General features: G+C 33.1%; 2 long non-coding RNA genes across 2 annotated transcripts; one reads left to right on the forward strand and one right to left on the reverse strand.

Moving 5' to 3' along the window:
* Nucleotides 1-5,380: 5,380 nt before the first annotated feature.
* On the forward strand, nucleotides 5,381-6,458 carry LOC136067838 (uncharacterized). The gene is made up of 2 exons (XR_010629251.1): nucleotides 5,381-5,798; nucleotides 5,920-6,458. It is a non-coding gene; the product is annotated as an uncharacterized LOC136067838 (long non-coding RNA).
* Nucleotides 6,459-11,146: 4,688 nt separating this feature from the next.
* On the reverse strand, nucleotides 11,147-12,175 carry LOC111982953 (uncharacterized). Its single transcript, XR_002879819.2, has 2 exons — nucleotides 11,705-12,175; nucleotides 11,147-11,598 (listed from the first exon to the last, which is right to left on the reverse strand). It is a non-coding gene; the product is annotated as an uncharacterized LOC111982953 (long non-coding RNA).
* Nucleotides 12,176-18,259: the final 6,084 nt, after the last annotated feature.

An 18,259-nucleotide genomic window follows, 5' to 3' on the forward strand; every position in this document is an offset into this window, starting at 1 on the left:
CTTACCCATTCCCCAAGACAACTAAAAGTTCTAAAAGAAAAAGAAGAGTGAAATCAAGGAAATTTAGGGTCGCCTAGAAAAAGAAGACTTACAGAAATATGACGTACTCTTCAGATAGTGTGCAAGTCGAACCAGATTCAAACTACAGGCATCAATAATTGTAAGCGCGAAAATGATGAAACAGGCGGTTCAAACAGGTATTTATACTCCCCTTAGGTCCCTAAATGTAACCGCTTGCTCATAAAAGCAAAAGATCATGCCGTTGAAAGTAGGGAAACGTGGTGCGCCAAAAAATTTAAGGTGGGCGCCCATTAAGTTTTGAAACGCTAAAAATGCGCATCGAGCAGTCAAAAAGCCGCCAGCTTCAGTACAAACCGAAGTGGGGCATTCGTCCAATGGACCCGCAGGTATCAAAACCCTCCTCCCCGTTCGAGGGAACGTGCAGCAGAGTTTTGAGGGGCTATTGTGGGGCCCATGGGCCTGATAGCCTCGGCCCATCATGTAGCAAGCCCAAGGCCCAGGCCGAGGAGCACAGGCTATTCAGGGCTAAGGTGAGGGAAAGCCTTTCCTTCCCAATCCACACCGAGGACCACCTTGTCCTCGGCCTGACGAAGGTAATTTTGAGGAGAGACTAACCCCAAAGTAAGCTGTCACTCTCACATTTAATGCATTCAACAACCCCCTGCCCGCATTAATGGGGAGGTAACCCCTTGGCAGGACAACTTTGATCAGAGTGAACTCACTTGAGTACCGATAAGCCTTTGATGGGACGGACGACCAGAAAAAAAGGCAAATAGATGATCAACAGATAGCGGAGGGGATAGGAAGATAAAACTATAAAAGAAAAGCTAGTAATGTAAAGAAGGGGGGGGGGGGGGAAAAGGAGAACAATAAGGCCTCCTCTGGCCACATAGCGAGGAGCATCCCCCATTTGTAAAGAAACTCTTAACACTTTTTATAATGAGAAGTTTCATGCTTGGTGATCGATGCCAGCACCTAAACCTCTCACCCCACTCTCTATAAATGCATGTTTGGGCTTATTGGGCTGAAAATCCATCACTCAGGATCAACCCAAACTGGGTCCCTACAAATTGGTAGTACAAGATTGAATTTGAAAACGAACAGAAAATGGTCCTATTTTGTAAGCAATATTGTACATGAAACTTAAATACTAGTATAAATAATTTGCTAAATTTAAGGATATGGATGGGAAGTTATAGTAATAGTTTTTTAATAGGAGTGTTTTTTGCTCTCCAAAAAAAAAAATATATATATATATATATAGGGGTGTTTTTTTTTTCTTTAAATTCAAAATAAATTAGAAGATATTTGAAAAAAAAACAAAAACAAACGTGAGATCATGGAGAAGGAAAGCAAATTCTATTAATTTTGGATTAATTTGAATTTTAAAAATTTATGAATTTTGTTTAACTTCAGTTTTTTTAGCTGTAGTTATCCGAAAGTTTTGTTTATTAAATATTTGAAATATAGAGTTTTTTTTTTTTTTGAGAAATTTGAAAGTGGGATTTTTTTTTTTTTTTAAGGGAAAAGGTTTTTTTTTAAAAAGAATTTTTAGGGAAAAGTTGAACGTTAGGTTTTTTTTTTTTTTTTTTTTTAAGAAGTTGAACGTGGGTTTGAATGTGGTATTTGAAATTTTTTGGATTCTTTTTTTTGGATATGATTGATTTCTACTTTTTAGTATATTTTTTTCTTCAAAAAAAACAAAGAGATTTAAGGGAAAAAAAAAACCAAACGTGACATGAGTTTAAGAGAAATCGGGTATTGAATAAAAAAAGTCAAGTTCTTTTTTTTTTTTATGCAAAGAAAAAAAAAAAAGTTAAGTCTTGATTAAGGAAAAAAGAAAACTAAAGAAAAAAAAAAGTGAAAACGTAGAGTAATGCTTGAAGTTAAAACATGGGAGTTAAATATTGCCTATTTTGTAGGCAAGATTATAGGTGATAGTTAAAGATGTATTTTTACTATGTCATCCTCAAGCTTTATATCTACTTAAATTTATATCTACAACCTATCTTTAAGTAAAGACAACTTGGTAAAAATACATTTTTAACTCCCACTAAAACATTGCCTATAAAACAAGACCACTCTCCTGATAGTTTTCAAATTACTTAATCCATTTATTAAAAAAAAATTAAAACAATCACACGTTTATTTGTAAAAAATACATCTGCTGATTAAAAAAAAATGCCCTTATTGCAAAAATAATAATAATAATAATAATAATAATTAATTCCCACGTAAAACACTATCTATAAAATAGAACTACACTCCCAATACACTCATGTTAGTTTTTAAACTGCTCTATTAACTTCTTGAGAACAACTTTTATTAATTTCTTTTACATTTTTGGTTTTTATTTTTTGAGTTTGAAGCTGTATCCTTCTTCGTCTGGAAATATCAAACTAAACAAATCCGGATATGTATAAATTGCTTTATTGGAAATAGACTTGATTACCTGACCAGATAAGTATATATGAGCAAATAATTTTCTTTTTCTTACCCGATTATTTTCTTCTTCTTCTTTTTTATATTTAAATTTTCCTATTTCATATAGTATTAAATTACCGTTTTTAAATATTTGTTTTGGTTTCTTATATTAAATGCCTCTCAAACGTGTATTTGTGATTATAAGATGTTACTGTCACAGCCATGCTCTTGATATCATGCTTCCACCAGATCAAGAAGGGCACAACATAGCCGCGATTAAGTTTCAAGCCACTGGCTCCTCCTGCTTTGTTAATATCTCACCAGCAACCAATTAACACCTATTTGGTGAAATCCTGACTTCACAATATGTATTTGGTTGTCTCTTGCCACATGACAATTTCTATTTGTTTGGTATTTATTTCTCTTCTTTAATGTCAAACTGTTTTTTTTTTATTCTTTTTCTTTTTTGAATTCAATAATTTTGCATCTAATATAACAAATTGAGATCTTTATTTTGGTTCCCTTTATTTATATTTCTTCATTTTGGCTTTTGTTAATGGCTATCTAGAAATGTTTTTCAGTTTTTTTTTTAGTTTCCTTTTTGTATAGAATTGATGATGCTGAAAAAATCACCAGTGAGCCACACGGTTCTCGCACACTTGAAACAACACTTGCACAACAAAAAGAGAAGACCTCACAGAGAACACCGGTGTGATGCCGGCCAAATTCCCTCCGAAGGTCAAGTTAGATATGTTCTCACAACTTTAGAGTGCTAGAGATGGGTCAATTATACGTATCTTGATTTATGAGGGTATTGAGCTTTTATAATAGTAAAAGGTTGACATCTCTTCCTTGGTGTAGAAGTTTTTTCCTTATAGGAATCCGCTTGAATAATCCCAAACGTGATGGACAAGACATTTCCTTATAGAGAAGATCTTCATTAATGCGCGTATCTTTCGGAATCCTCTTTGTGCTAGGATTCCATTTACCTTGGGATTCTATGGTGACTAAGTGTGTGTCGCAAGTATTTTTCACCTAGGGTTTCTGGTTGCATGTGGGTGCTCAATCCGTCCCTGTTGCATCCGTTCGTACAGGATCCGTCCATATCAGACCTTGCACGAGTTGGGCCCGTCCTTTATCGTCCCACAGATGTGGAACCATCAGGCCCATTTCATGGAGATTCGTCAACCTAGATTTTTACCCTCTTCAAGAATGATGTTGTTTCAAAGTGTCTCAAAAGATTAACACAAAACTAAAAAGCCTATAAAAATGTGCACAGAGTGTGTGAAACAAAGAAGAAGGAAAAATGAAGGAGCTTGGATGTAATTGTATAATTGTATAATTCATCGTCCAAATGTTTCTATGTGAATTACATCCATAAGTAATTGAAGTTTCAAGAATAAAGACAAACAACAAATCAATGTCAAGAGCAATCAAGTTTCCAACATTCATAAGAAAAAGGAAAAATGAAGGACGAAGTGATCTCTAACACTCATGCCAACAGAGACAAATGGAGAATTAAAATCAAGGACAATGTGGTTTCCAACATCCATGAGAAAAAAAAAAAAGAAACCAACAGAAAAAACTAAGGACGATGCAATTTTCAACATCCAAAATAGTAAAGACAAACAGAAAATGAGAGTGAAGGACGATGCAATAATAAAACAAGTACAAATCATTACAACATCTACTTTTTTACATATTAAAAAAAAAATACTTAATTACATAGTTTGGATATAATTTTTTTTTTTTTTTAAAGAACTTTTGGTAATTAAATGATAGTTCTTCAAGTCCCAAGCTGAAGTAGACCATTTCACATACATGGAGCTATGCAATATCATCACAAGGTCAGTTTAAATATTTCATTTCACAGGTTTATGCTTGATGTTTATTGTACTTATCATTATTGTGTACATTTTAAAGTCTTTATTAATAACACAGACACACACATTTTGTATCATAGGTTCATGGCAAATGCTACTGGAAAGCAATTAAAATGTGGAACAAATAACATTGTTCCACCAACTTCTCCACCGTAGCCAATATAATATTAATAAGTTCACATATTCCATGTTTCAGATGTAGTGAATTATTTTACAGTTTTACCTGACGTAAATATTTCACTTTTCTACATTGATCCATCAACTTTCATAATAGCTTTTGTAAAGGTCACCACATGTATTTTGTAAGTAGTTTTATTGTTACGATTTCATTATGCATTTTCATTATATGCACTATTTATAAGATTTATTTAATGGATCTTTTTTTCCTCCCCCTATAGATTAATACTAAATTATAGCATCATCTTCCAATTAATAACACGTTGATTACTACATAAAAAAAATGGGCAAAAAAGATAATAATTACGGAATACTAGCTTCTGAGCACGCACTCACACGCGTACTCAGAGGTTCTTCTATTTTTTGGGTAAGGGTTAATTTAGAGCATTTATTATAATTTAGAATTACTACATTTTCCAATCACAAAAAAAACCTAGGGGTGTGATGAGTATTATGTGTGGTGAAATAATTTTTCATCACACACCTAGGTTTTTTTTTTTTTTTTTTGTAATTGGAAAATGTAGTAATTTGAAATTAGAATGGATACTCTAAATTAACCCTTACCCAAAAAATAGAAGAGCCTCACGTGCGTGCTCAGAAGCTAGTATATATAAAACCGAAGCTTCTGCTAGCTCCACAATTTTCTATATCACCTTTTTTTTTTTTTTTAATTCTTTTTAATGTTTTGTCATATTAGAATTTATTGATTTAACGTCAGCCATTACGTTACTTTTTTTTACAATTCATTTTAACTTTTTATTATTATATTAGAATTATCAATTTAGAAAATGAGTGGTTAGAATCCCCATCGTGTATGTTACCAGCGTCACGGGGTCAAGTGTCCAGCTTTGTGCTTATTTAAAAGGAGTAGTTAGAAGCTAGTATATATAAAACCGACGCTTCTGCTAGCTCCACAATTTTCCATATCACCTTTTTTTTTTTTTAATTCTTTTTAATGTTTTGTCATATTAGAATTTATCGATTTAACGTCAGCCATTACGTCACTTTTTTTTACAATTCATTTTAACTTTTTATTATTATATTAGAATTATCAATTTAGAAAAGGAATGGTTAGAATCCCCATCGTGTATGTTACCAGCGTCACCGGGTCAAGTGTCCAGCTTTGTGCTTATTTAAAAGGAGTGGTTAGAATTCCCCAATTGTATCTTGAATTCTCGATTGAGTTTGTTTGGGAGATGTCGCCATATGAGTTATGCCACAGAATTTTAATTGCTTTGATAGCAGCCGTGGGATGGTTTAAGGGAGAAACGTTACGTCAGCAGCCTCCATTAGGTAAGTTGCCACCCATTTGCTTACTGAGATATTAACGTCAATGCTTTTGTTGTGATTTTTGCTGAATTTTAATATATATATATATATATATATATACCCTTCCTGTCTTTTGATTAATTAGCCAACAGCTATTCCCCGCAAATTTCCAACTCTACAAACCCGCAATGTAATGTTATCCAGTCGGCTTCTGCTAATAATTCTACTATTACGCAAAACAATGCATCAGGGCCAGTCACACGAACGAACGTAGTCCAACATCCAGTAAGACAAGGCTATTCCGAATCTAGTTCAAGGACTGAGCACGGGCCGGATGTGTTGTATTCAAGGTCACCAGAAACCCAAATCCAACCCGTTAAGAAGAAGATTAGTGGACGGGGAAACCGAACCAACCCGCATGGTTTATGAGATCATCGGCCTCTAGTCGGGGTTTTTTTTTTTTTTTTTTTTTTTTGGTGTTGGGTCTTTTGCTTTTTTGGAGTTTTTTTCTATAATATTGGCAACCAATTTTCAGCTCATACGTTGGCACATTACGCCGAAGGAATTGATAACTAACTTGGATAGAAAAAACTCCATCTGTTATTAAGTTTTTAGTAATGATTCAGGATGCTTTGTATGTTTCCTCATATTAATAAAGCTCACGTATTTCTCATAAAAAAAAAATTTGTTTCCACTTTGAGAACTTGATCAATTCTCAATATTTAAGGCCAGTGCGACTTCAAGAATTTTTCCCAATGTGTTTCTAAAAATTTTTCTCAGGAATTTTCTTTTTTTTTGGCATGTGATTTTCTTATCAAATATTTGTACATAATTCTAGTAAAAGAATAAACAATAAACTATAAGATCATTTGAAATATTAATAAAATTATTAATTATTGTTGTTTAGTTGTTTCATTAATTTGTTTGTCTTTTATAAACTATAATTTGTTATATTGTTGTTTCATTAATTATAAAATTATTAATTATTGTTTAGCTTAACATAATTTAATTTGTTTGTTTTTTATAATGTATTGGTTAATTATACTGCTTTAATTATTGTTGTTTAGCCTAAATAAACTATATTGCTTTAATTTGTTATATTGTTTAGCTCCATGTGCACATTACACTAAAAGAGCCATTGATGTGCACATTACACTAAAAGAGCCAATGATGTGCACATTACACATGTAACACATCCCATGTGCAACACAAATGCACAATAATTAAAGCACTAAAATAGTGTAATGTGCAACCCAGCCCCCCATGTGCCCATCTACCCCCACCCTACTCAACAAACAAGCACGCCTAATGCCTGATGAGTGATGCCCCCTACTAATTAGAAAATTTCACAATCACACATTACACTAAAAGACAATTAATATCTCATCAACATCAACACACTACACACACCAACACCAACGGATAAGATAAATTAATAAAAGCCAAATTCAAAAAGTCAAAAAAAGACAAAATGACAAAACATTAATAAAGCTGAAGTTCAGCCAATCAAAAGAGAGAGAGAGTTAGTCTTATTAAAGAATATAGAGAGAGAGAGACTTTAATTCATTTTATATTTTTCATTTCATTTTAGTTCAGAGAGAGAGAGAGAGAGAGAGAGAGAGAATGAAATACCTTGAGGGAGGGAGCACCAGAGCAGCCAAGCAGGGAGGCCTGATGGCTGAGGCCGATAAGGCAATGATGAGGCGATGTCGCGACAAGCGATTTGCTGATCTCTGTCCTCCGATGAGGGTTAGTGATGAGCGACGACGGCACGAAGGGGCGAGCAAGCAACAACGACGATCTGGATTGGGCCGATCTCCGACGAACGAGCTGTGACCAATCCGATCTTCGTTTGTTGGCTTGAGGCTCAAGTGACGTTGCTTTGAGGCACTAAGTTTAGGTTTGCTTTAGGCCTTTAATGGTTTCCTTTTTCTTTTTCTTTTCTTCATTTTTTTTTTTTTAATATAAAGCCTTTAGTGATTTCTGATTTAGACCTTTAGGGACCAAGGCGTTGCTCTTTTTTTTTTTTTTTTTTTTTTTTTTTTTTTTTTTTTTTTTCTCCGGAGAATCCGTGGCTTTGTAATCTGTTGGGCTTGCCATGGGCTTGGCTTTGTTACAATTTTTTTTTTTTTTTTTTTTTTTCAGATTTTAGTTCAAAAATTTTTTGGGCTTTTTTTTTGGCTTGAAAGTAGAACACATATATATATATATATATATATATATATATATATATATATATATATATATATATTAATTTGAGAGTGTTCCTAATTCTGTGATTGAGGGTATTCCTAATATAGAACAAATATAAATAAAAATAAAAAAAATTTTAAAAAAATTTCAGGTTTTTTTTCGGGTTAGGTTGTTCCTAGGAACACCTTGAGTTGCACGTGGCGTCGCCACTGTTTAAGACACTATTATCACTTGCCAAATTTCATTCTAATTTAATTTTAACTTTGTGTAAATTTATTAATGACCCAACTCATTTAAAAAATGCAATATGAATTTATTTCACCCTCTTAATTTACTTCCTTTCAAAGAAAAGTTTAAATTCAAATTTGGAATCAAGGTCTAATAAGGTAAGGCTAGTTATTGGAACTATTGTGTCCCTCCTCCTTTCGAGGCCAAAGAAGGAAATAATATTTTGAGAATACAAGCACATCATTTCTAACCATGTAACAATCTACTGCACATATTTGGTGCGATGGGCACTCTATAAGTATAAGTGCTTATGAATTGTGGAGGGCAAGAGACGGAGTTCAAGTCTCTAAGAGGGAGCTTCACGCATATATACACTTAGATTAGAGTAGAGTAGAATTTCTATCTTGTAAAAAAAAAAAAATTTACAATCCTCAACTTGTTCTCTTTTTGTGGTATACAACTAATAATTTCTTCAAAATAAAAATCATTTTATTTAATTGATAAAGTAACAAATTTAGAGTATTTGCTTATTTCCCAAATATAAATAAGAAAATTAATCGGCTTTAAAGATAAAAAGGGGAATTGTACCACCGCACATCCTTTGTGCGGTAGTCACTCCACAAGTATAAATACTTATGGGTTGTGGGGGATAAGGGTCAAGGTTCAAGTCTCCAGGGGGGGTTTCACACACATATATACTTAGATTAGACTAGAGTAAAAATTCTATCTTGTAAAAAAAAAGGGGGGGGGGGAATGTAAACTATCCTAAAGATAAAAGGAAAAAAAGTGTTTTTCTCCCTTTTTTTTTCTCTATAAATAAGTAATAATGTAGATTTAATCAAAATACAATGTCCAAAATTTCTGAGGACAAATATTATTTTTTATTTCTAAGTGAGGAAATAATAATAATTATCATCTAAAATGATATCAATTTTAAATAGATTTACAACAATTTTTTTAATGTTTTTTTTTTTTTTGGTTGAGAATCTACAACAATTCATAACTAACATACATATACCAACCTAAAAAAAAAAAAAAAAAAAAAAAACCATACATATACCGAGTGGAAATCATTTAAAGATGAAATCATGAAAGTTTTGGCGTTCTTCAGTGTTAGGGTCATATTTTATGTAATTGGCTAATCTTTTGACAAAACGTACTCTACTTGTAATTTGGTAAATTTAAGATGGGTTTAATACATCAAGAATATATTGTTCAAAACATATCAAGTATTCGTATTGAAAGCTATGAAGATTGGTCCAAAAAACAAATGAAGAAAGCCTTTCATTAAGTCCCGAAAAATAGCTCGACAGATGTCCTGCTATCGAGACTTAATGTGCAACTCGATAGGTAGCTCAACAAAAGCTAGATTTATCGAAATTTACAATTTTCAGTTTTCCAAATCCGAATTTCGCCCTAGGCTTGTGTATTTGTTTAGAGTTTCTTTTCTCACAACCCTAAACATATATAAGGCTTATTTTAAAAGCCATCACACATGGATATCGAGACTAACAGATTTATTTTCTCTGTGAGAAGCTACTGCGTTTGTACGCTATAGGGTTTTGTAACTAAGTGCTTCTAGATCTTCATTTTTGATGAAGTGAAGAATTTTACTACCAACAATATCTGTTCAAGTTGCTAGAGTTAATCACATACTAGAATCCATGTAAAGAAGTTAGTCACAGATTGGAGATTTGTGCATCAAAAGAAAAAAGGTTACTACAAGACCAAGTCCAATTGGGTATTAGAGCGAAGTTTCAGCTGTAAGTTGGTATTTTGGGATAGGCCAGGGTAGTTGATAAAATTCCTTATACTTGTAACCACTTGAATATGGATTAGAAGATTCTTGAGAGTGGTACCTTAAAATCACCCGGTGAGATTTTTGCCTTGTGAGAGGTTTTCTCCATTTGTCAACAAATCACTGTGTCAATTTAATTTCCGCTGCATTTAGTATTTTTGGTGATTAGTTAGTGTCTCCACGATTTGCATGCAATTGAATCTAATTAATTAACTTAAATAGTTGAATTAATTAACTAAAGTCAAACTAACTTAACCTAACACTTGACAAGCAAATAGATAGAATTAGAACATCATATTTAAGAAAAAAACATCACTTCAACCATTAATTATTATTATTATTACTATTTTCCTCAAAAAAAAACTTATTATTATTATAATATTAGTTGATATGGAACAATTGAAAGAGAGAAAAAGTTCAAACAAAAGATTTCTTGAATCGATTTCTTATTTGCTTTTTCATGATATTTTAATAAATCTTCAATTGAAATGAAAATTAGAGAAAGTTTAATTACAAACTTAATTATAACCTAAAAATAAAAATATGAAATGTATTTCCATAATGTGCAATGACACAATTAAATTCAAAGTAAATTTTAAATCACAAACCTAGTAAAAAAAAAGAGTCATGTTTGGTTCAATGCAAGCACTGAATTGATCAAGCATAATGCTTAATTATATCAATCCTTACCAAGGTTGTTAGGATCGAGATCCTACACAAGATCAATAAAAGGATTTGAGGATCAAATTGTAGGATTGATATGAAAAGTGTAAGATGTTACTTTTCGATAAATAAAAAAAAAAACCTAAAATTACAATTAATAATATATGTTTTTTTTTTTTTTTTGAGTTTCAAGCTATGAAGTTTGCTTATGATGATTGTGCTTTTTGTCATCAGATCAAGATATCAATCGATTTATGGTGTAGATGAAAAATGAACCATAAATCTCTTATTCAACTATTAAAAATTTTATTAATTAAGCTAATTAGAACTTACAATTTATAATAGTTCCAATAACTAGCCTTACCCTATTAGACCTTGATTCCAAATTTGAATCCTAATTTGAATTTAGACTTTTCTTTGAAAAGAAATAAATTAAGAGGGTGAAATAAATTCAGATTACATTTTTTAAATGAGTTGGGTCATTAATAAATTTACGCAAAGTTAAAATTAAACTTGAATGAAATTTGGCAAGTGATAACAGTGTCTTAAATATTGGTTGCCAATATTATAGAAAATAACGCCAAAAAACCAAAAGACCCAACGCCCAAAAAAAAAAAAAAAAGGTAAAAACCCGACCAGAGACCGATGATCTCATAAATCATGCAGGTTGGTTCGGTTTCCTCATCCATTAAACCTGGTCTCAACGGGTTGGGTTTGGGTTTCTGGTGACCTTTGAATCCGACCCCACCCGATCCGGCCCGTGCTAAGTCATTGGACTAGATTCGAAATTGCCTTGTCTTGCTGGATGTTGGGCTGCGTACGATCGTGTGACTTGCCCTGATATAGGGTTTTGATTAAAAACAGAATTATTAGCAGAAGCCGCCAGGATAGCATTACTTTGCGAGTTTATAGAGTCGGAAATTATCGGGGCATAGCTGCAGGCTAATTAATCAAAAGACAGGAAGGGAATATATATTAAAATTCAGCAAAAATCACAACAAAAGCATTAACGTTAATAGCTCAGTAAGCAAAATGGGTGGCAACTTACATAATGAAGGCATTTCATTATTCTGCTGACGTAACATTTCTCCCCAAAACGATCCCACGGCTGCTTTCAAAGCAATTAAAATTCTGTGGCATAACTCATATGGCAACATCTCTCAAACAAACACAATCGAGATATCAAGATATAATTGGGGAATTCTAACCATTCCCTCTTTCCCCTATTTCTACCCAACAAAGTTTAATCTTTTTTGAGGATCAAGTTTAAGCAAAGATGAGTGATCAATTTCCTACTTTTATAAGCACATTTGGACAGTTATTTCAGTAAATTAGCATTTACCTCAATGATAAAATGACCATGTAGTCCTCCTCGCAAAGCAGACCCATTGACCTGTAGTCCTCCTCGCAAAGCTGGACACTTGACCCAACGTTGGTGACGTGCACGAAGGATGATTGATAATGCACCCACTTTTTAAACCTCTTAAATTTCGGTGGAAAAATCCATCTTTACCCGAAAGACGATTGATAATTCTGTAGCTTTTTACTCCCGTAATGATAAATGTATAAAATAATGGTAAAGAATAAAGAAAATAAAAGTTCAGTAAAATAATATATATTTATATATTATTATTACTATTATATAAAATAATAAATTTAATATAGTTTTCTATTAAAAAAATAGGATTATTATTTTTAAAAAACATTTATTTATGATTTTTTTTATAAATAAAACTCACATTTCAGGGACTCGTACACAAGTGAGATTCCAAGAAATTTACTATTGACTACTTTTCAGTTTTTCCCATTTCCCAACCAACTCGCGTGACTATTTTTCAGTTTTTCCCATTTCCCAACCCACCCACGTGACTAGTGACAATTGACAACACCGTAGCCCGAAAAATCAGTTCTTACCACGTATGATTGTCTGCTAAGAGGAATGGGCATTCATTTTTAAATATACAGGCATCTTCCAGGAAAATAACGAAGACTAAAAAATTAATTTATTTTATTATTTAATTTATTTTTGTTATTATTTATAAATTTTATTATATTTTTTAATATTATTTATGAATCTTATTGTATTATTTCAGTTAATTTTTATTTTTATTTACAGTACTTTTAGTAAAAAAATTTCAATTTCAGCAAAATAAGCAGATCTCAAACAGACCATAAGGCTGAGTTTGGAAAGTGCATTTTGCGTTTTCCAAACTCAGCGTTTTTGTTTTTAGTGGGTCTTGTATACTATTTATAGAATATGCACTATTCATACATTTAAAAATTATTTTACTACAACATTTTTAGTTTTTAAATTTTCAGTAATAAACGATATCCAAACAGACCCTAAATTATATAAATGGAGATGAAGATAATATTCAATTAAAGAAAACACAAAGGACCAACTTTTGTTTTTATACATTGATTAATTTCAAAGCTGGCTTAAGTTTATACTTTATATATCAAGGTTATGAATACCGTTTCGAAACCCGTTTTAGTTTTTGTTTATTGGAATGAAATATTTCGAGGTCAATTTTAAGAACCGTTTCAAAATTACTGCTAAAATATATATTTATATATTATTATTACTATTATATAAAATAATAAATTTAATATAGTTTTCTATTAAAAAAATGGGATTATTATTTTAAAAAAAACATTTATTTATTGTTTTTTTTATATTAATAAAACTCATATTTTGAGTAAGTGTACACAAGTGAGCTTTCAAAAAGCTTCCTGTTGACTACTTTTTCAAATTTTCCCATTTCCCAACCCCCACGTGACTAGTGACAATTGACAACACTTTAGCCTGCTCAAATGCTATTTCTTTGGCCAAAATTGAAAATTAATATTGTTTTTCAAAAATATAATTAATAATCATTGTTTTCAAACTATATATATTACTAACATCTTAAATTTAAGAGACTTAATTTATATGTATGTTTTTTTTTTAACTGAAAAATGTAGAATCGGTATATTAAAATGACCAAAAGCACAACAACATAAAAAAGGGGTCTTGCAGCCACTTAGTGCTAGTCTCACTAGCTCCAGCCTAACCACTGGACAAAGGCCACTAATACAATATTAAAAAGCCACAGGACAAAGGAAATACAACTACAATATTAAAAGTTCCATGCCCTTAACCAAAAAAAAAAAAAAAAATCCCATGCCGCCCAACAAAAACAATATTAAAAAGCCACAGAAAAGTAGTTACATTGATTTGTGCTGCACAGCTAGCACTGATAATGTTTGATTTTATTTTTTTTTTTTTTTACTGAGAAGGTAGAATTTGAATTAAAATAACGAAATAAAAGTACAAAAGTGTAAATAAGGGTCCTAATGTGCTTTAAGGCTATACATACTAGACTATCACCCAAGACAGAGAAAAAAATAAAAAAATAAAATCATCATTACACCCATCCCTTCAAATAGCTAATGTGTCCGTTGGTTTGCCACTGACTCGACGACTTGATTTATAGGCCCTAAATTGAGTCTTTTAAATTCGAGATGTTAGTACAAAAATATAATTTTATAATAGTGCCTATTAATTATATTGTTTGGAAATAAGGTTAATTCCCAATTTTGACCCTACTTCTTTCATTATTGCTAGTTTTTCTTCATCATTTCACCTTCTAAGTTATTTTCTCCTCTTCTCATCTTCTTCTTCTCCCTTTTCGTTTCACAAGACAGACCATTTTTGGGTCATCTTGCTCTTCAATTTTATTTTCAACTTCTCTATCACGGTTGAGAGGGTCAAATAGTGAGAGATGATAGAGAGACAAGGAGCTACAAGTGCAAAAATGTGATATTGATGAGATAATGAGAAAGATTTTGGTGATCTAGTGAAAAAGATGCCGATCAAGTTCAGAAAGGGAAAATAAGAAGCCAAAATTCATACCAGCCGGAAAATGAATTTCGGTCGAAATTGGCCGGAATTGACCAGAATGCCCGGAATAGGCTGAAATGGGGCGAAATTTAATTCGAGGTGGAATGGAGGGTATTAGCATTCTGTTTTACACACTGGCCGTTTCGGCCGAAACAGAAAGAAATCTATAACATTGGTATTAACAGACAGAAAGGGAGAAAAAATTTTGTTCATGACCCATTTTTCTAAGGGCCTTAAGAGGCCCAAGTCCGAAGGCCCAGATTTGAATACTAATAAAACATGTACAGTATGGCCTAAAACACAACACTAAGCCCAACAAGGCAAATCAGGCTAGCAAAACGGGGGGCCTGTGGCGCAGAGAAGTGCAGAGGATCAACTACTCCAAGTCCGCAACAGGGACAAAAAAAATATTATAATAATGATAATAAACCCACAATGCAAATTCATGTCCACTTGGAGCATCTTTCGCATTTGCTTAAACTTTTAGCTTTTAGATTTTGATTTTTATGTAGAGCTTTTTAAAAACTCACTTTTTTCTGTTTTTTCTCACTTTTTCAAATTTTTTCAAAGTATTAGTATATTTTAGTAAAAAAAAATTTTAGCAAAAAACTAGATAAGTTATTCCAAAACAAACACTTAAAGATGTGCACCTAAAATTAGATTAATGCTCTGTTTAGATTGAGAGAGAGTAGAGGGAAAAAAGGAAGAATGTTTTCTCACTTTTTCAAATTTTTACCTTCTATTCCTAAACAATGGGAGGTAACAATTCTCTTCTATTTTTCTCTCCCTCCAAACTTCCAAACATAGCATAAGTTGGCTGGCCCAGCTCAGGGCTCTACCTCGCTATGCTTCCTTTCTACACTGAAAATGAAGCCAACAAATTACCTGACATCCATTCAGTAACTTCTTTAGCCCCATGACGCCAAGACAAAGCCATGAATTCGGTTACATGTACTAAGAACAGCAGCTTGTTCGATATGTTTAATAGCACAGAGCTCACTAATTGCTTGAGGCCACTGTGCTTCTGGGATGGCTAGATTTTCACGTATCTCAACTAGTGCAGTGTGAACATTAACCTATGACCATAATGCTGCTCCTTTCCTTTGTATATCCTAACAGAAAAGGTAATAAAGGTCAACAAATCAACTCCATCTTTAAATAAATAAGGCTTTTTCATGAAGAAAAGGCACCATTCCTCTTCAACTCCTTCTAGGAGACACGTACCTACAGATTTTGCAAGCAGAAGAGGTACAACATAGTATCACTACCCTTTGGACAAGAAAACAAGGCAACATGGTCACAAATCACTCATTCACCCTCCCTGTGCAGGAAGTCATACGAAGCCAATACATTGGAGATTTCTCCAATCGTATGATGTGAAACCATTTCAAACTGACAAAATGCTACCTGCCAAAGAAACAGATGCCTCATTCCCCTGCAATAATTAGGGAATTCTCTATTTAATAACGCAAGCATCAGACACTCGTCAACACAACACATCCGCCCACGAATCTCTACAACCAATTTCAATCTAAGTACATTAGAAAATCCCATTTCTAATATGAGACTTTAATGTAATCCATCATTAGAAGTTTTCAATTACAACCCAAACTGCGTTCTACAATACCAATTACAGGACACTGTTTCTAAATAACTGTAATTCGGTAATTATTTTGTTAGTTGGCCAATTACGAAACAATATGTAATATTAGCATCTCGAGTTTATAAAACTCGAGATTTTATTTAGATCTCGAGTTTTGAAAACTCGTTTTTGTTATTTTTCAATTACTGACTGGACAAAGTTTTCCACGTGGATAGCACGTGGATAGCGAGTTTCAAAAACTCGCTTTATGGCTCTCGAGTTTTTAAAACTCGCTTTCTGTTTAAAATTTTTAGCGAGTGTTAAAAACTTGCTTTATAGCTCTCGAGTTTTTAAAACTCGCTTTCTGTTTAAAATGTTTCCACGTGCATAGCACGTGAAAGCGAGTTTTAAAAACTCGCTTTATAGCTCTCGAGTTTTTAAAACTCGCTTTCTGTTTAAAATTTACAAACTTTTTAATTTCTTAAAACGGCACTCACTCTCTCAGACTCACTCTCCAGTCTCTCGCTCTAAAATTTCAAACTCTCTCGGACTCCACTCTCTCAGACTCCACTCTCTCACTCGAAAATTTGAAACTCACTCACTCGTAGTCCCAAATCACCCTGTGCTCTCAGCCTCCGCGGGCTTCTGGTTGTTTGTTGTCTTCGTTCAGCTCGCTTTCTTCGTTCTTCAGCTCGCTTGCTAGGTAAAAGTTCTCCGTTCCTCTGTTGCGGAATTAATTTTATGGGAATATTTGGGCTTTTTGCATGGTGGGTTACACATTGTTGCTGCTGTTGTTTTTGTTTCTGGGTTGTGGATTTGCTTGGGTTTTCTGCTTTTGATACATGCCCATTTGGTTGGGGTGCTCTTTGTGATTCTTCTTTTGCCATGTGTGCTTTTTTGGTTTCTGTTGTACACATTTTCTTGTTTTTGTTTTTTCTTGGCTAATATATGAGAGGTTATTGGGTTTTAGTTAAACTGCCTGAATTAATTCTTGTGGATATACAGAGTGTTGTGTTCTTGGGTTATATAGGTTTTTTGTTCCTGGGCTGGGTATATACTTCCTTGATGCATTGGGTATTTTCAGTTGCTAGGATTTTTGTTGGAATGATTGTAATTTGAAAATGAATTAACAATGCCACCTCTTCTCAATTATTAGAAATTTCAATATACAATTTTTTTCTGCAAAATGAATAATTACAACTTACAGTTTGCCTTTTAATTTAGACCCATATGGATTTATGCTGATTCGTGACAGAAATTTTGTGTGTGTTTGGGTTTATAGCTTAGGTTCTTGATGGTATTCATGTGGTTCACTAACTCAATGATACCAAAAAAGAGAGGTCAAAAAAGGAAAAAAAAAATGATACTACATGATGATTATATTGAAAAAGATTGAAGCCCCGGTCTTTATTTCACCGGGGGTTGTGTGACTTAGCAATATAAAAAAAATCTTGTCACTGCTCTTTATGTATGTATTAATTCTGCTCCTTTTCATCCTTAACATGCAACAACATTTAGATTATACCAACTTATTGTGGTTTTTATGTCCTTGTTATTGTTGCATTGGGAATAATTACAGACGAGGAGGGTGCACAATCCAGTATGGAGCCTCGGATTGATGACGGGTCACGGATCTTGCAGCCTGGTCCTAGTGATGCGTCATTGTTGACGCGACAGCAACATCATCGATCACATGCCATTTGGAATGGCGAGGTGAAATATCTAGTTTTAACAACTGCTTTAATTTTTACGTTATTTTTGACTTTTAGTTAGCAAGTTCTTTCAAAATTGTATTTGTAGTTCTAATAACTGCTATAATTTTTATTGATTTTGCAGGACTCAGGCCCACTGACATGCCGTGGTCGCACTAAGGAGATGGCAAACATTCAAATGCGAGATAATCGGGTGATTGACATTATCAAGTTGCTGAGACTTGAAGGATTGTTTAGGGCCCCTTCTAGAGAGATAGATAACTGTCTTATAACGGCCCTAGTTGAGCGATGGCGGCCAGAGACTCATACGTTCCATCTTCCACATGGTGAGATGTCGATCACCCTACAAGATGTGGAGGTCATCTTCGGACTTCCTATAGACGGTGAGGTATTGGTTGGGCCGACTAATGTGTTAGATGGACTTGA

The sequence above is a fragment of the Quercus suber genome, unplaced genomic scaffold (assembly GCF_002906115.3).
Source record: "Quercus suber isolate HL8 unplaced genomic scaffold, Cork oak 2.0 scaffold_87, whole genome shotgun sequence".
NCBI classification, from domain to species: Eukaryota; Viridiplantae; Streptophyta; class Magnoliopsida; order Fagales; family Fagaceae; genus Quercus; species Quercus suber.